The sequence below is a fragment of the Mytilus californianus genome, unplaced genomic scaffold (genome assembly GCF_021869535.1).
Source record: "Mytilus californianus isolate M0D057914Y unplaced genomic scaffold, xbMytCali1.0.p SCAF_5, whole genome shotgun sequence".
Taxonomy (NCBI): domain Eukaryota; kingdom Metazoa; phylum Mollusca; class Bivalvia; order Mytilida; family Mytilidae; genus Mytilus; species Mytilus californianus.
Window position 1 is genome coordinate 19,184,780 of NW_026262701.1, and position 15,223 is coordinate 19,200,002.

Sequence of the window (15,223 nt, forward strand, 5' to 3'; positions counted from 1 at the left end):
TATATGTAAATTGTGGTACTAGCCTTAGATAACTCTAAGATATCCTATGGAGAACGTCTATTGTAATGTTGTCACATATTTAGACGTACAAAAATGTAAAAATGATATTGATGTGACTGCATGGTAAGTATATCATCTTTTACAACCGACAAAAAAAACTGATCTGCAACGTACCTTTAATGATAATATCATAAAATGATATAATATAAGTTAGATTTTCCAAGAGTAATTTTCTTTTTTTTTCAATTATGTTTTAGAATAAGGTAAACTCTAGTTTCCAAAGCCTCGTAGTACTGTTCATCCTACAATCTTATCGAAATGTCGTTGTCAAATTGCTCACACATTATTTAATTAGAAACACAATCATTGCTTCAAAATAAGGATTGTTTATTTATTTTTCCTGTTCTTGATATTATCCCACAGTATTGTATTAGCTATGTATTTTAATTTAAAAAGAGTAATCAATGGGAATATCAGTTGGATCTTTTGTCTTTCAAATATGCTAAATATCATTAAACCGCAATTGATTTAAACTTCCTAGTAACATGAATTTTCGTTACTCACTTCTTTTTGCGTATTGAATATACAACCGTGCACTTTTGTTACTCACTTCTTTTTACGAGTTTGGTTATACAATGTGCATTTTCGTTACTCACTTCTTTTTACGTGTTTGGTATACAACGTGTAATTTCAATCCTCACTTCTTCTTCCATCATTTGCATGTCGTTAAATGCAGAAAATAACTGTTAACTGTATTATTATAACTATTACATGTACATTGTGTTGATAATTATACAGATATTACAAAGCGTTTTTCATTACTTATTTTTTATATACTTTTTTCTGTGTTTGTGTGTGTGTGTGTGTGTTAAAACATTAAATGAATTCCCTCTACATGCTCATGATTGTATAAACTCAGAAACGTGGTCAGTGATTATCGTTGGTTATACCTTGATGGTTGTGTTTTTCGAAGAACTGTGTGCTAATTCCATGCAGATTTTTTGTTGCCGCTATTGGTTTATTCCCAAATTTTCTGAACTCTAAGAGATCGACATATTGTTTAGATATATGTCTATTTTTTTAGGCCGTACTTTAACCTATAGCTGTCATTTTCGTTTGTTTTGTGTAGTTTGGTTGTTATTTTATTTACGTTTGTCGTACATTTCCTTTCATTTCTATTTTAAAGTTGGGTTTAATTGACGTATATCCAATACCCTTTTCTTTTCATATCTATAATATATATTTTAAACTATACATTTCTTCATCATTATTATTTACATAATCAATGATCAATTATTACATTTTTATATAACAAGACTACAGTAGGATACTATTAAAGGTACGAATTTTCGTGGAAGGTGAAAGTTTGATGTTTGTATAAGATCAGTTTTGACCGACATGAAATGCCGACGAAAGCATCTTATTTTAGAGGATCTCGGGAGAATCATCGATTGGAACGTGATCGAATGTTTGAAAAGAAAATGAGGATTTCTTTTATTAGACAAAATACTTTCAACTTGATATCTGAAAACAAATTTGGAAGTTGTTCTTTTATAATGAGAGAAATTTTCAACTATTTAACGAACAGTGACAATTTACGTCGGTTTAATTCTGTAATGTCATTAATCAAAGTAACACAAAAGGCAACGGTTGTTTAAACTTGGTGATAATTAATTTGAACAATACATATACTATTTTTGTAAAATTATTCGGTATCAAATTTGCATTGTTAGTTTATCTATTACAAATTTAATTGGACAAATAATTCCAAACGAATAACCAACCGCCGCTATTTAATCTTTATGGTATTTATACATTGACTGCATTGTGCTATCAACATTGTTGCTGAATTGTTTGGTACATTTGGTTATTATAGATAGGTCTTGAATTTCCGTAAATTAGGTAAGTAACATAAATGTTGGGGAAATGAACATCCAGTCATTTTTTTATCCGTTCATTGAAATACCATTATAACTCGTAACACATTACTACATTGGTATTGACCATGTTGACCTGCTGGATTACAGATCACGTTATATTACTTTAGGCCTACGATACGTTCAACCGTTCCGTATTCCTCTATGACGCAAATATTTCGCGACGTTCAAGCAATGGATGCGTGTGTCAAACTTTCGAAATGCTGACTTGAAGATTGTACATTATTAGCCAATTATCTAGTGTCATCTATGTAGACAGCAAGCCTTTATATAAAAAAAATCGGATACGAAATGCAAGCAGTGCAGTCACATCAACTGTAAGATTTATACTCCATATACAGGCGTTGTTGGAATTTTGCAATATAAAATGGAGATTTCAGATTGGCAATTTTTTTTCAAAATATTAAGTCCACAGGTTTAATATTGGTTATATGTGCATCTTTTCCTACAAATCACGAAGTTTTAGCCTCTTGAAAATCTTCAAAATATATCTGAAATGAATCCATAAAAGGGAGGCACATAATCAATGTTCATAGTAAATGCACTGTTTAAAGATTAAAAGTTCTTAGGCTAAAAACTGTGGGAAGAGTTTATTACACCAGATGGTACCCTTTCTTCCTTTTAAGGCCGGCTTTCATCAAATTATATAGCAAGACGGATTTGCATTGTGGGCAACCCGTCCAAAAGTTTTGACCATGAGTAAACCCTCTTTAAGTCAAAAACTTAGTCGCAATTAATTTTAAAAGGCAAAAATTTTAAGTATTGAGTATATATAGCTTTAATTTACAAGGATGAACAGTGGCTATGTTTGTGTCTTTCGCGACTCATATCCCTCTGTTTTCCTTCTCCCCTATATGCAGGTTCTATTTGCTTTCAGCAATCCCTTTGTACCGTGTCGGTGTTCAAAATGGAAGAGATATATGAAGGAACTCATATTATGTTTTCCTCTCTGAATAAATGTATTGGAATATTTTCCGTAAGGAATAATACATTAAAATTGTTTATAAAGACGTTTCTAGAAGGAATATGTAATAAGGAACAAATGTACGTTGATATCATTACTATTCGGTTAAAATACAGGATTCAGTTGATACACGGGTAATTTAAGTCTTCAAATCACTTTCGTGTTCTGATACAATACCCATATTTAAAGTCTAATTTGTTTTTGGTGGGGTTCGTGTTGCTTAGTCTTTAGTTTTCTATGTTGTGTCATCTGTACTATTATTTGTCGGTTTGTCTTTTTATTTTTGGCCATGGCGTTGTCAGTTTATTTTCGATCTATGAGTTTGACTGTCCCTCTGATATCTTTCGTCCCTCTTTTGTCAATCTCATCGACGTCTATATATTATCTTTTCGTAACACATCTATAGAGCGATATGTTCAACTATTTAATGAACGAGGACAATTAATGTCAGTTTAACTCTATATTATCAGTGATTAAAGATATACAGAAAACAATGGCTTTTTAAATTAGGTGATAATTAACTTGAACAAGGAAGTCCAACTTTTTTGTAAAATTATTCGGTATCAAATTTGCATTGTCAGTTACAAATTCAATTGGACAGTTTATCCCAAAAGAATAACTTACCTCCATTATTTCATCGTTATGTTATTGCTACCTTGACTGCACTGTGCCATAACATTGTTGTTGAATTATTTTAAACATTTGGTTATTATAGACATGTTTTGAATTTCATTAAATTAAGTTTTTAATTTGTGGGGAAATTAACATCCACTCTTTACTTTAATCTGTTTAAAATGTATCGTTATTACTCATACGAATTACAATATTGGCAAAGACTTTACTTTAGGCTTACGATAAGATGATAATTTTTGTCATCGATGCTCATCAACTTCGCACTTCGAAATTGATTTATCAACTGTAAGATATATAATTCATATACATGTTGCAATATAAAATTCAAGCGTTGGAATGTTGCGATACAAAATGGGAAACTTTTCATAAAGTTACGTCCTCAAATGTCCTATCTGTCAACTTCTAGGTGTAAGTAAAAGTATATATAAATAAGTATATGAACTATGAACATCAAAATTATTTATTTTGTAAAAATATTTCCTTTCTCTATTTGAACTGTACACGTATACCTAACAACAAAATTATTTTCATTTACCTGTCAGTAATTGCAAACGGCTGATATTTTTGTTCGAGCATATTGTTTTTTCTTAAATTGTTTAACATTTCATAGCGGTATAACATGTACCTTTTATTATTCCTCCCTTAGTTTATTTATTTTGTATTTACATTGTATCATAGGTTAAATTTATTAGTTCAGTGTATGTTCACTGGTGTTAATATGTCCTTTTGATTGAGTTAAGCTATTTCATTTGATATTTTATAGTGTGTCTTTCTATGTTGTTATGATACACTATTGTTTCAGAAAAAGGGTGAAGGTTTTGTACCATTAAAACGTTTAAACCCGCTGCATTTGTTTGCACCTGTCCTAAGTCAGGAATCTGATGTTCGGTAGTTGTCGTTTGTTGATGTGGTTCATAAGTGTTTCTCGTTTCTCGTTTTTTTTTATATAGATTAGACCGTTGGTTTTCTCGTTTGAATGGTTTTACACTAGTAATTTTTGGGGCCCTCTATAGCTTGCTGTTCGGTGTGAGCCAAGGCTCCGTGTTGAAGACCGTACTTTGACCTATAATGGTTTACTTTTATAAATTTTGACTTGGATGGAGAGTTGTCTCATTGGCACTCATACCACATCTTCTTATATCTATATATGGAGAAGAACGTGCTTCTTAGATCTTCAGGATTATCTAGGTGCAAACACTCTGTTTAGTTTAATTCATACTGCTAATGATTGTAAATTTTATTTATAATCTGTTAAATCTCTCTTTCGAAAAATGATAATGATTGATTGCCTCTTATATTCAATTATTTTTAAACATTCGGTGGTCAAGTGGTAGAGTTCTCACCTTGGTTATGGGAAGCTTATGTTATTTACTTGTATTTATCTCTTCGTATTAAGAATAGCATGTTACCCCTTGTCACAACGGGGAGGTTGAAGTGGGGTTTTGCGCAGGATAACTGTTTAATAATTAATGTTATTTGGAATAAAATTCTATTCAGCTCTTAGTTGTATGATGAAACTCTGTGTCCCATTTGTGGTCATAGTGATTCTGCATCTATACAAAATTTTTCTCTATTTTTCAAAAACCCTGGATAATCTGTATATGTTTTCATAAAATATACGGACTTTTTATCTGTTTGTCTCGGATTGAGTTATCTGGAGAATACATGTAAAACCTATACAATATCATACATAAAAAAATGAAAACAACACGTTTAATAATTTCATGCGTCCGAAGCGCTTTTCTGGATTTACCTTCATCAGGAACGCTCAAAGCCAAACATTTGAAATCCGAGTGCCTTTCAGTAATGCTTTAGAAATGAGTATGAACTCATTTTAATTGTCAGGAGGATTTTTCTACAAAAAAAAGCCTCGCATCTATTGAGACCGTCGTAGATTGAAACTGTAATCTGTGTGTGTCTTAAACGATGGCGCAAAATTAATATTTAATTTTGGGCGCAACTGAAATGTGACATTTTGGTGCAAAAATTGGCCCGATGCAATGTGCCCAGAGAAATACGATCAAGAAATCTACTTGTATGATGCAAAGGAACGTTTGATTAAAGGGGTATTAATTCATCGCAGTGTTCTTCTTTCCAATTATTTAACAATATGCTACATTTAGAACATATTAACACGAGGAATGTAGGGCTAGTTTTTGGATAAACAAAACTATTATAATATCTCTGGTTTATTCAATTACTTAAGTTTTTTTCTTTGTTGACAATATTGCAAAATATTTTAAATTAACTGAGATGGAGATAACATCAATTCGTTAAAATAGCACATGTCAAATGTTGCATTGATATGCATACAAAATATTAAAGGTCTAAACGTAGATTATTCCAATGAGCTTATATAAAATGTAGTACTCTTATCGACATACTTTGAAAATATCAAGCAATCGATAAACAATAGTAGGAGAAGGATTTAACCCGGTAAACAAATATAGTTTTGATTCATTTTTTCGATAATCATACATTTCATTTGTGTTCAACGACACAAAACTTTCCCCTTTTCAAGCCTGAGGTGTAATATATTTCACTAAACTGGGGATTTAAGAACCACATCAGTAGGATATCATGTGCAATTAATTATATTTTAATAATATTGTATTGCAATGGATAAGCAATAGGATTGGTCACATATTATCGCAACTTATATTTAGGCCTCCTCTCACACAAATACATGGACAGAAAAAACATATATGTTAAACACGGGTGTCATGTTCAATTTACCTTTTAAACAAGAAAACCTAGAGGTATTGAAAGTTATTGGAATTTATTTAAAAAATGTTTTGAACTCAGTTTTATAAAACAACGAACTTCATCGAGAACTGTACATATGAATAAGAAGATGTGGTATAAGTGCCATTACATGCATCACCAAGGGGCAATAGACTCAATTATAATAAATAACACCCTTCTATATATCAGTATTTTAAAGATACAAGACCAAAAGAGTTACCATCCCTTTTAGCTCATCTGGCTAGTGTGAGCTATTGCTATCGCTTTGCGCCCGTCGTCTGTGCACGTTTACAAAAATCTTTTCCTCTGATGAAATTTTTGGGCAACATTACAAAATAAGTTGGCCACAACTTTCTTAAGGGTTTCTAGTTTAAAAATATGTCAGATGGTTCAGTCTTCCAACCAACATGACCGCCAAAGCTAATTTTTTAAGATAGGGATAAAATGAAAGTATTGTCTATGATCGTGGAAACTGTTATAGATAGGGACACCTGATGGGCAGAATTGTTAAGAATGATGATATTTGCCTTCCATCCATTTGGACTAAAATACGACCCCTCAGAAGAATTGTTGCCCTTTAATGGTAATTTTTACTATTCATTTTTGTTTTTATCTATAATCTTGAAAACAGTAATATAAATAGAAAAATCATAAGAAGCAAAAGTGTTCATCAAGAGTCATTGTCCTTCACTGAAGATTTTAACAAATGTTTAGTGCATTGTCTATCATCTTGAAACCTAAAATAAATAGAGAGAAACTCTGCATGGTAACATTGATCAGTAAGAAAAGATCTACAATAAGTCTCATGGCCGAAATTGTAAGTCGACTCTTTGTAGGAATTATTGCCATTAAATAACAGTTTTTACCATTTTATTATATTGTTTCCCTTTTATCTAAAAACTATAATACATAGAAAGAAACATTATATATCAAAAGTGATCAACAAAGCAAGATCTACAAATGGCAGGAATTAGTTGCCTTTTTAAAATGACGATTTTATAATTTCTTTAGTTTTTGTTTTTGTTTTAGCCTATTATCTTGAAAAATGTAATAAAAGAAAGAAACTTCATACATCAAAATTGATAAGCAATACAAAATTTACAAATAAAGAAACACGAACAAAATCGCCAATTGCCCCTCAATGAAAATGTTTAGCATTTTTTGCCTTTTTTGCCTTTTTGACTATTACGTGAAAACTATAATAGATATAGAAAAACTATAAAAAGCATACATGATTATCCAAACTAAATATGTCAACATGGCTAAATCGTGTGTCAATCCCTTTTAGGAGTTAGTGTCCTTAAATAATAATTTGTACCCCCTTTTTGCGGTTCGCCAAAAATGTAAACTCGGAGGATGTGTAAATAACAAAATGATCAGCAAAAATAGAACGTTAGTCATGAATAATATTCTTGTCCATAATGTTGAAGAGGGGCCATTGTTGAAGATGTAGTTAGATTCTGATAAGCGATACAAGCTCTTAAGAGCCTGAAGTCCTTTCTCTTTTTTTGTATATTGATTTTTAGAAAAACTGGATTTATCAGTTTTTTAAAACGGCCATTTTACCAATTTCAGTATTTTTTTTCCAAAATTTGACTATCAGCAGAGTGAACCGAATAATCATTTTATAATAGCGAAATGACAGAAACTATTTCCTAGATTTGCAAAGAAACCATTATCGTCGATAAAATATCATTTTTTATAAATGCATTTTACGGTTCGATGATCATTTAAAAAGTTTGACATTGGCGTTACAATTAAGCATTTATCCTCTCGATTACCATAAATGGTATTTCAGTTAAACATTATTATACTGTCGTTTGTCTGTTGGTATTTTTCTTTTTATAGCAATGGCGTTGTCAGTTTATTTTCTACTTATGAGTTTGAATGTCCATTGGTATCTTTCGCCTCTCTTTTATCTAAGCCAGACCTAGACTAAATTCATACGTTTTGCGCAGTCTGTGTATAAAATGGAATTGAGACCATTTACTAAATTTTTTTTATAGACCTTTGTCATATCTTTCTTGTATTCATAAATTTACAAATTATTTAGAAACTAAGGTTCAAACTGCTTCGGACAAAGTGGTTCTTATGTGGATTTGGGCTATTCATTTTTGGTCCCTATTATTATCAATAATCTCTGGATTATCCAAAAGGGAAATCTTATAAATGGAGAATATAATTCACAGATGATTTTCTATTCTTGATCAAACACTGTCAGAACGTTACGAAAGGAATACTAAGAAATACACGAACCAAGGATGTGTTATAATATGCCATTGTATATTAACGAAATCAGTATATGCATGTACATATACCAAATTCGATAAAAAAAAATGTTCGACGAGAAAAATATAAAATAACCTTAAAGAAACTACAGTTGTTAATACGACGCCATGTCATATTTAATGTGAGTTTTTATAGACTTTTGTTGTCTTATTAATCTTATTTGATTTCGATGCTGACAGAAGCTGTTATGTGTTTTTGTCGACATTTTGTATTTACGTTAAGATTGGAGCATTCCTCTATATGCTGTCTTTATTTTTGTTCGTTGAATTTTTAGTTTGTGGTGCAAATCAGTATTGATTATTAACATATGACATCTCTTCCGGTTTGCTTTCTTTTTTACAGTTTATTCTTACGTTGTGCTGTTACATTACTGTCCGAGGTTAGGGGAGGATTGAGCGATCACTGGGATGTTAAACCCCGTCACATTATATATGTGCCTGTCCCAGGTCAGGCGCCTGTACTTCAGTGGTCGTCGTGTGTTTGTGTCTGTCTAATTTATTTGTTAATTGTTCAGTCATATATCTGGTTTTATCGTTTGAATTTTTCACATTTTGTCATGATCGTGTCTTTTTTATAGCTGAACATACAGTATAAGGTTTTTTTCGAGGTGTTGACGGCCGTACGGTAGCTTTTTATTGCTTAAATCCGCTTATGTGGACTTTGTTGTCATCTTGACAATGCTACCACACACCCTTATTTTATATAAGGGAAAATAATATTTGAACAAAATGATTGGCAAACAAAACATAAAAATCACAGGGTATGTTTTCTTGGACTTTTTCAACGATTAACGTAAGGACTCGGGATGGCCTAGCCGGATTAAATTAGGTAAGTAACATAAGTTATGGGGCCGGACATCCAGTCATTCTTTTAATCCATTTATAAATCATGAATCGTTATACCTCAGACGAAGATCGATATTGGCAAAGACTTGCTGGTTTGCAAACCAAGTAATCAAACTTTTGAATTAATGATAAGTGCAACCGTTCCGCATTCCTCTATGATGCAAATTTTCTAGTCGTTCAAGATATGAAGGCAGGTGTAAAACTTTTTAGATGCTGACTTAAAGATTTTCCTTCATGAGTCAATTGTTCAGTGTCTTCCAAGTAGGTAGCAATTCTCTATAAACAATAGCCGGATACGAAAATTTTAATACTAGCAGTGCAATGCTATACCATCTGTAAGATATATACTTCATATACAGACGTCGTTGAAATGAGCAATATAAAATGGAGATTTCAGAGTAGGAAAATCGTTCATAAAGTTAAATCCTCAACTGACACTTCATTCAATTTCTAAGTGTAGGTCAAGATATATATTAATTAGTGAATATGGAGAAAAAAGTACTGCATCTTCATTATCATCTTAGTGTGCTGTCTTTAGTTGAATTTATACTGCAAATGATCATAAATTGTATTTATTGTGAGTTTTAATCAGTGTGAAGTCTCTCCTTCGAACAAATGTTTACGATTTCTCTCTAGCCTTTAATCCTTTTCAAACTCTTCGGTGGTTCCGTGGTAGTGTGCTCGCCTCAATTATGGAAAGCTTATATCAGTTACTTGTAATAATCTCGTCCAATTAAGATTACACGCTATTCCTGGTCACAACGGGGAGGTTGAAGTATGATATAGAGCAGATTTATTTTCAATAATTGATTTTAGCTAAAATAAATATATATCATATCGCCTTTGGTTGCGTTATGCAACTCTGTGTGCTATCTATTGTCATACTGATTTCTGTGCATCCACATACGACTTATCTCTATTCTTCAATACATTGGATAATCTGTATGTGCTGTAATAAAAAAGACGATCTTTTTCATCTGTTTTTCTTGGATTGAATAATGTCCATCTGGTCAACTTGAACATGCATGTGAATCGGCACTATATATATATCATACCCAAGTGCTTTTCAGTTATGTATTAGAAATGAACTCACTTACATTCTCTGGAGTTTTTCTACAAAACATTATACAACTTTGAAGCATCGCATTTTGGATAAAACATTGATTGAATATTGGTATCTTCATATATGTGTCTCAAAAGATGGCGAAACTAAGTCTTTAGCGCAAATGTTATATTACAGTGTGTTGCGAAGGATATAAGCATATTTCAAAAATTGTCGCATATGCAATGCGCCCAAAGAGATACAATCAAAACATATACTTGAATAAGGCAAAGGAACGTTTGAATAAAGTGGGAATAATTTATCGCAGTTTTTGTTTTTCGAACTATACAGTCCGCCAAAAGTTAAGCACCACCTAAATATAACTGGCAATATTTGTTTAACTATTGCGAAAAAAATATTAATGTTTGGTGTTATGAATTGCCTTTAACATAAACTAAAAAAATTCATTACGACCAAAAAGATTGAACTCCGATAAACCCGTTAAGCAACTTTTTATTAAAGGTCATCTGCACTTTTACAAATACACTGTTTCAATACCTTTAAATCATCTTCCTATTGTCCCGCGTACAGGTGAAATTTGACCTTCATCAAGTCATTGTGTAATATGGCAAGGCGTAAGTTATCTGTGGCTGAACGTTGGCAAGCATGCCAATAGGAGCACTAGGAGCATAAGTAACCATTTCAATGTTAATCCCACAGTCATTGTCAGACTTTTACAACGTCATGTTGACACAGGAACTGTAAATGATAGAACAAGGTCCGGAAGATCCCGTTTACCTACCCGTCGTTATAGCCACCCAGGCACCGTATAATCAAGTTTGAATGGGCTAATGACCATCGACGCTGGAACATGAGAAGCTGGCAAAAAAAATCATTGAGAGTCGGTTTCTATTTCGACCAGAAGACGGCAGAATACGAGTTTGGCGGGAAAATAAAACTGCCTATGACCAGAACAACATTTGCCCAACGACTGCAATCGGTGATGGTGGTATTACAGTATGGTGTAGCTTCTCATACCGTTGTAAGCTGGGTATGCATATTCTGCAGGGTAACATGAACGGACAGACATACAGGGATTTATGACAATGATAAATGTTACATTGATACATGTATGCTTACAAAATATTAAAGGTCTTATTGTAGGTTGTTCCAATGAGCTTCTTTATAAATGGCTATACTTTGAAAACATCAAGTAATTGAAATACTCAAAAAATTTCACAATAGTTTGAGAAGGAGTTAACCCTTTAAACCTGATAATTTTGATTTTAATCTTTCGGTAATCATACATTTAAATAAGTTCAATGACAAAAATCTCTCCACTATTCAAGCCGGAAGTGTAATATATTTCTCTCAACTGGAGATTTCGGAACCGCATCAATATGATATCATTTGCAATTAGTTATATTTTAATGGTAATGTATTGCAATAGATAATTGCAATAGGACTGGACACAATTTATCGCATCTTATATTACGTTGTTGCAGTAAGAAGAGAGAAAAAACAGAACAGCAAGATTCTATCTTTTGGACTGTTTAATAAAACAACGAACTTCATCAAAAATTTAACTGTTGTGATTACATGCATCACCACGCGCAGCAGACATTTTTGCAAGCAATTTAAACTCAATTATATTAAAAAAATACTCTTCTATATATAAGTATTTCAAAAGTACAAGACCAAAAGATGTTCCATCCTTGGTAGTTCTCCTGGCCCAAGTTGCTATTGCTTTGTGTCCGTCGTCTGTTGTATTTCGTCTGTTGTCTTTCGTCTGTTAACTTTTACAAAAATCTTCTCCTCTAACCTCTGGACAAAATAAAAACACATCAGTCTCTAAAAAGTCTGTGTTGCACATCTAGGTCTACGTGTATCCTCAACAACGGACAATCCCTACCATTTAATACAGAGTACTGGCATGGTTTTTTAATTCACTTATCTAGATTATATTTTTTGCCTATAGCTTATCTCTTTCATTTGTATATGTGTGCTTATTCCAAGTGATATATATATTAATTCAACGTGTCATTTTTGGAAAACGTTTTGTTTCATTGCTCCTCAACCACGTGCCCGTCTAACCAATAGCTCTTATCTACATTTATACCGGAGAAAAACTTCGTCAATACTTTATGTTGTACTGGTTTCTAGCTTTTAATAAATTAAATATGTATATATTTATATATATAGACTATATATTCAATATCTTCTTTTATTTGTATGATATGTATTTGGTCGAATTAATCATCTTTTACAGTTCAATTATGTGTGCTTGCTGTGATTCTACCAAGACGAAAGACATGGGGAAAAACGCCAAAAAAGGTGTAAAGGGTGTAGGGAAAGGAATGGGCGCGGCTGAAGATGCAGGTGGTGTTGCTGAAGGTGTAGCCCAATTATCTGGGGCAGGAGATATTTCTGATGTTGCTGGACAAGTTGGAGATGCGGCTGATATGGGAGGCGATGCGGCTGATATTGCTGAAGCAGGAGTGGGATGTTGTATGTTTTTTACTATCAATTGCATCTTTTTATTTGAATGATATAAAAAGGATAACATATTTATTGTTTGTTCAGTGAAAATGAAAACGACAAAAGCAATCATAGAAGAGATAGAGATTTTAATTACAAATATGTATTTAACAGCGACAGTGAAGCTGGTATAATAATATGTATATACAAAGTCAGTTTGTCTGTCTCGCTATCTTTGACTTTTTTCGCGATAATGAAAAAAAGTGTATTAAGGCAGTCAATAAAACTTGCTTATATAACTTAGAGGGAAGCGATTCGTCACATAGATAAGTTAACGAACAGTGTTGAGAGTTTCTGCACAATATGAGTACGAATACTTTGATTTCGTATTCCATACTAAAAGCAAGCACAGTGACTTCAAATGTCAATGGAATAAACGATAATATTATATGATTTGGTATTCCTGCGTGTATATGCACATCTAAAAGCACAATTTTCAGGTGTTATAGTGCTAAATATCCAATCTGTTTAACTCTTTTGCATAAATATATACAAAGCATACAAATAAAGTCGTGAAAAGATGACATTAAGTGCATACAATTTTTGGCTTCGTATTGAACAAATTAAAACAAAGATAAAAGGCAAGCAAATGCATGGACAATGTTGGTTATTTAAAAACTAAAAATGAATGACAGCATGGTCCACCTGTATACAAGACATGCACAAAGAAGAAAAGAAAATTGTTAATCTGGAAAGGAACAAGTCTGTTAATTTTCTCTTAAATTGTTCCACGCTTGTCTTGTATATGAATTGGTCTTGCTAATTGTTGAAGGTTGCGTGGTTATCTCAAATTTGTTACAATATTTTCCGTTCGGTCTTTGCTGGATAGCTGTCTCATTGGCAACCATACCACATCTCCTTATTTTTATACTAAGTAAGACATTTTAATATATTTCCCTAACATATCAATAAAAGGTAATGGAACGAAAATCGTGCACAATTCCAACAAATGTAAATACATACATAATATATCATTTGTACCATATGTATACATGACATCAGCAACCAACTTACCGCCCCATCAATTTATAAGAAATGTAAAGAGCAATTTGCGATAGGAACCCTTTTCACACAAAAAAGGGTTAACAAAGGCTGAAATTCTATCTTGAGTTTTGGGTATATATTATATTGGCTAGCTCCCAAACTATTGGTCTAGAGGGTTCACGAATATGACGACCGATAAAGTTGCATATATCACGGCTTTGTAACGTCAAATACGTTGACCCGGCCTTAACAACTTTAACCCGGACATATCATCGACGTTATAATGAATGAATCGACGTTGACAAGTTCGACACGAAATTATCAAGTCATCTTCCGGTTTGCTGGTGAAACAAAGAAACACTTGTTTCTATCATGCAAAATACGCAAAAAACAACCCGATCAATGTGAAATATCTTATTCCTGGTTTGAATGTCGGGGTCACTAATGGTGACATATTGGTGCAAACCAGTAAGAATTGATTTGACACAAAAGTATAAGGGAACGACCATTCAACTTCAAAAGGGGGAGGGGTATGGTTTTTTCCGAAAAAAATATTCTAATCCCCAATTTGATGAAAAAAAAATATTGTGGTCAAGCAGATGACAGAAATAAATATTCTGAATCCTGATTTTCCTCATACCATATAGTGTTAAATTTTGAAAAAAAAATGATTTGGTTGCTAGCGTTGAAAAAAATGTTTGGCTCAGACAAAAAAACCATAACCCCCTTGAAGTTAAATGGTTGCTCCATAAAGTAGATAAAACGGCGAAATAATAATCAACAAAATTGAGCTGTTATGTTTCCGCAGAATCCGAAATAAATAAAACATAGTATCAATTGCAATTTATGAAAAATTTTGGTAAATTAAAACTTATTCCATTTTTTTTTTTTTTATTTTTAGTTAATTTTTTCTCAAAGAAGAAGAAAAGTTCAAAGGTAGATCATAGTGACGCGAAAACTGACGACAAGGCTGAAAAGAAAGAGTCCGGAAGTACAGAACCGCCAAAGTAAAACTAAAGAACCGCCAAAGTAAACACAAGTATATTCAGGAATCATTCAGATTACAAACATTTTTGTGACGGAACCAAAATTAACTTGTAGCTGCATCCATTTTTATTTGTTACATTTACAAATATAGTTGTAAAAATACTATGTTGTTTCGTTTGTATAATACTGTATTTCTTACTTTTGCAGAAAATTATATGTTAATAATAAGTTTTATTATCTTCATGATAATTATTGTAAC

General features: G+C 32.3%; 1 long non-coding RNA gene across 1 annotated transcript; it reads left to right on the top strand.

The window, feature by feature from the left end:
- Positions 1-1,758: 1,758 nt before the first annotated feature.
- On the top strand, positions 1,759-15,205 carry LOC127702102 (uncharacterized). Its single transcript, XR_007982282.1, has 3 exons — positions 1,759-1,902; positions 12,725-12,963; positions 14,879-15,205. It is a non-coding gene; the product is annotated as an uncharacterized LOC127702102 (long non-coding RNA).
- The last annotated feature ends 18 nt before the right edge of the window (positions 15,206-15,223 follow it).